Genomic DNA, 5,115 nt, shown 5'->3' with positions numbered 1-5,115 from the left:
AGGTCAGGACATGAAAAACCTGACCACCTTGAGCATTGCACACAACGTCGGTGTCCTTTCCCCGGCTGACTTCGGAGCTGAGTGTAACACACCTTAAGGTAGGTACCATGGCTTTGAATTTGGCTAGTCTGAATGCGAGGGGCTTGAGATCATCGGGCCGGGCGGCTCGCCTCCGGCACGACCTCTTGTCCCTGGGAGTGGATGTCGCTGCGATTCAGGAGACGCATTTCGTTTCCTCTGTGGACTGTCAGGTGCTGGCCCGAGACTTTGAGGTTTTCTCAGCATATGGCAGCCCGCGGGGGAAGGGAGTTTCCGTGCTGGTTAAACGTACCCTGTCGGCGACGGTCGACGTTGTCCATAGAGATGCAGTGGGTAGGCTGGTTGTGGCCGATGTTGCCGTAAAAGATTCTGTGTTTCGGGTGATTGCGGTTCATGCGCCCAGCACCGCTCGTGAGAGGGTCTCATTCTTCAGTCAGCTTGACGCGTTTGTAGATTGTCGGAAGCGGGTAGTGCTAATGGGGGATTGGAATTCCATCTTAGACCCCGACATAGATAAGGTAGGAGGCGGAGCTAGAGGATCGGAGAGGTGCGAGTCCAGCCTGGCTGATCTGATGGCTAGATGCGGTCTGGTCGACAGGTTTCGGGTCGAGCATCCAGGGCGGGAGATGTGGACGTGGACCAATAGTGTTTCCTCCTATCCAAATACTTATTTGGACAGGATGTTAGTTAGGAGAGGCGAAGTAGACTTCTTATCTTGTCCCACGTTCACTTGGCTAGGCCAGACGGACCATAAATTAGTTATGGCCCGGCTGAAGCTAGGAAATAGGCCTAAGTTAGCGGGGTACTGGAAGTTAAACACCTCCCTTCTGGAGAGACAAAACTTCCAAGATCAGTTAAGAGAATTGATTAAAAAGGCACTAGTGGGGGCGGTTACCGGGAGTAAGTGGTGGTTAGGTCTCAAAGCCAAGATCAGAAGCTTCTCCGTCAAGTATGCCCAGCGCCTCGCACTAGATAAGGCCAAGACGAAGAAGAAGCTAGAGCAGAAACTAGCCCAGGCTACCGGGGAGGGTGATAGGGTTAGTCAGGAACTAGCTAAGCAGGACCTTCTACGCGAGACTAGCGAGCGTTACGAAGGCCAAGTAGTTAGAGCTAGGCTTAGAAAGATAGGCAACGAAGCAGTCAATTCTGATGCAGACGTGCGCCGTGAGGTTTCTAGGCGTGGCTCGGACAAATATATTGCAAAAATCAAACATCCGAATGGACGCACCCTGGAATCGACTCGGGAGATCTGCGAGGGGTTTCGAGAACATTTCGAGGAGCGTTTTACGCAGCAGCCCGATCTTCCGGTCCTTGAGTTTAGCGACTATTTGGCCGACTCTCCCCGCCTCGAGGCGGCTAGAGCGGCTGGTTGCGAGGGCCGGGTGACGGAGCAGGAGGTCTTTACTGCGCTGAAGCAGGTCAGCTGTGACAGATCGCCAGGACTTGATGGTCTGCCATACGAACTGTACTTGAGGCTGTCGCCCATGTTTCTGCCTCTTCTGACGGATATGTTCAACCATTGGTTTGCTCAGGGATCCATCCCAGGGCAGGTGACCAAGGGAGTGATCACATTGCTGAAGAAAGGTGACGGGCATGGAGGGGAAGAGTTAGATGACTACAGGCCCATAACTCTGCTAAACACAGAGTTGAAGATTTTGGCCAAGGTCCTGTCGAATCGGCTGCAGGTTGTTATCGACGAGTTGGTTGAACCAGAACAGAACTACGCTGTGAAGGGGAGATCGATTCAGAACAACTTGCACCTGATCCGCATGATCCTAGAGGGGGGAATAGATGACGACACAGAAGCCGCGCTGATAAACTTAGATCAGTCCAAAGCTTTCGATAGGGTCGACCATCGTTTCCTGGCATCTGTCTTAGAGGCCGCCGGTTTTAAACCGGACTTTTGCAAGTGGATCTCCATAATGTATCGGCAGCCCATGGCTGTCGTGCAAGTGAACGGAAAGCGCTCGAAACCCTTTGTTATCTCTCGGTCGGTTCGTCAGGGTTGTCCGCTGTCGCCCCTGCTTTATGTCCTGGCTTTGGAGCCTCTTCTCCGCAAGCTGAGACATGGGGAGGCAAATTCGGCCCTGCGCGGAATGGCTCTGCCTGGCGGCTCAGCTGCCAAGGTATCCGCGTTCGCCGATGATGTCACGATCTTCGTGTCGGGCTCCAGAGACATTGAGGTCGTGTCGGAGGCACTCACACAGTACGAAAGAATTACAGGGGCCAAGATAAACCGCAACAAGTCGGTAGGACTGCGGTTGGGCGCATGGAGTGGCAACGCAAACCTCCCTGCGCCCTTCAGCTGGACAGATGGCCCGGTCCGGATCCTCGGCGTGTGGTTCGGACCGGGTCTCCAGCTTGACAAGAATTGGTTGGAGGTACGGTCAAAGGTGGAGGCTGCAGTCAGTTCGTGGCTTCCTAGGAAACTTTCCTTAAAGGGTAGAGCTGAGGCGTGCGCCACTTACGTCTTTCCTCTCATCCTTTACCGACTGGCCGTACTTCCCCTGCCTGCACAACACCTAAAAGCTCTCGTCGAACTCTTGTCCTCGCTCCTTTGGGACAGAGGAAGACACTGGGTGAGCAGACAGGTCTGTATTCAACGTCCGTGTGAGGGAGGCTTGGGAATGCCGGACTTGAAGTGTCATCGAGATGCTGAGAGACTGGCCTTCCTGAGCAACTATATGCAGGAGGACCAACCGTGGCACCCCGTGGTTACTGCCGCCTTCCCCGACCTCGTTCTCGACCCTTCCATCGAGAGCCGTCGCAGGCCGCGGGGAGAATCTGCCTACATGAAAGAGTGCCGAGCCGCGCTAAAACGACTACCAAGGTCCAGTGACCTTGTGACTGCTACCCGTAGGGAACTCCACAGGGATCTAGTGAGGGAGGCCGCTGACGACCCGCTATGCGCGCGTTTGGGGTGGCAGCAGAGTGAGATCCGCTCCGCGTGGAGCTGGGCGCCAGGTTCGAGTCATCTGAACAATTCGGAGTTCTCTCTGACCTGGCGATTGGCCCGAAATGCACTTCCACTCAACAACATACAATGCAGTTCTGGGTTTCTGGAGTCGCCCGATTGTCCCCGTTGTGGGATAACGGCTGTGGAAACTACGGATCACGCTTTCTTTGATTGCCGCGAACTCCGCCAGTACTGGTCGTATGTCAGTGGGGTGACGGCTCGCATCGATCCTGAGCATCCTCGCCCAATTACTGTATCCAATGTTGTGGACAACGTGAGGCCGCCGTGGGACCGGGAAAGACAAATGGTCTACGTTACGATTCTGGCCGTGGCGAGAATGGTGATTTGGACGTCGCGTCTGCAAGGTTGCCGGGGGGTGTTGTCTTTTTCTGATCAAGATCTGATCGCGTTCTTTAAACACCAACTACGGGTGAAGATCAGATGTGATAGAAGAAGGCTGCATCGCGCGGCATTTGACAGAAGATGGATACATGTGGCAAGTCTGTGTGTACGAAGAGGAGCCAAATTCGAATACGTGTTCCCCGCCTAGGTGTGGAACGCGCAGTTCTGTAAAGTTAAATTAAACAAGTAGTCTCTCAGCTAGCTGAGTGTGTGTTCCATCCCTCCCCGATTAGGAAGCCTCCAAGATCCCCATCCCCTCTTACCTGCAATTTTTGTTTTTCACCCCTTCCTCTAAATTTTTACCCATCTTGGAGAAAAAGAAATACAAACTAACCTCCATCCCTTACCCACAAAATTTTCTTTTCTCCATTCACCCCCATCTAGAGGGCATCCCCACCTAGAGACTGACCCGCAGAAGCGAGGTTCCTTTTACAAACCTAGTGGAACGGGCAGTCTATCAACTAGACGGGGTTGGGAGGGTCCTACTAATCACCTTTTGTTTTTTCTTCCCCCTCCCTCGACACAAATGAATTATTGTTACCATTTTATTGTTATCTTTTTTGTTTTTACACGTCAATAAAAAATGTTTTAAAAATTGGGAGTTACTAGGACGTCCCCCAAGATGAAAGGGTGAATGCGGTATTATGGTGAAAGAAGATACTAGCTGGGAGAAACTTTTGACTTTGTTTAGTTCTGGAGCGACAAGGATGACCAACGACCCCCAAAATCCCCCCTTTTGAGTTGGCCATGTGCCTAAGTTTTTTGTTCACCGTTAATTTTACTGTATTTTTTTAACATGAATAAAAGATTTAATATCTCAAAGTGTAGTATCTGTTCTTCAGATGCTGCACTTCTATTTCTTGTTCTCTTTCGGTGGAGGAGAAATCCTTCACGACTGAGACAATTTTTATTTTTGTACCTTTTCTCCACGTTAAAAAACGACCCTGGTGTCTAACTCTGTCCCGTGGGGAGGCATAGTAAATAGGTACAATAATAAAAATATCAGAACAATCTTTTCCATCTGGTAGGAGGGGGGGGGAACGACTTTCCTACCCAAAAGGAATGTAACCCTTTGGCGTAGAAACACACGGACACAGTCATTAGATTTTAGTATCAACAGCATGCCATAGCGAACATGTCTAATATTATCTTCACATAACACCAATGCCACATAGAACAAATACTACGTTGATATTATTGTAACTTAAAAACAAAATTATAATCAACGTCGTTGAACTTTGTGTTTTTATTTTAATAACTTCTGTAAAAAAAAATGTTTTTAATTGTTCACAATCGAAATAAACGCATTTTAATCTTTAAAACAACTTGATGTGAAGCCACAACATAAAAATTAATTATTGATTTACAATTCTTGTATCTTCTTCTTCTTCTTCTTCTTCTTCTTCTTCTTCTTCTTCTTCTTCTTCTTCTTCTTCTTCTTCTTCTTCTATATGAATAAAAAGTAGACGTCGTATGTGTGTATGAATATCTAACAGGTAAACTCTTAAACTACTGGTCAGTGGTCAAATAGCACTGAAATTCTCAGGAAATAATATTCATGCACCAAGGGTGGTTTATAGCCAATAATATCATTGCTTACATGCATGTATATCGCATACAGTAATCAGTAAATTTGCATGTAAAATGTTTATTAAACATTAGCTGACATTTTGCTTTTATATGCGCATGCGCATACATTCGTTTTTTTTTTTTTTTTT

Source organism: Euprymna scolopes, chromosome 44 (assembly GCF_053919585.1).
Source record: "Euprymna scolopes isolate OS-2025 chromosome 44, ASM5391958v1, whole genome shotgun sequence".
Classification (NCBI taxonomy): Eukaryota; Metazoa; Mollusca; class Cephalopoda; order Sepiida; family Sepiolidae; genus Euprymna; species Euprymna scolopes.
The sequence above is the reverse complement of the archived record's forward strand: the minus strand, read 5'-3'. Positions refer to the sequence as shown.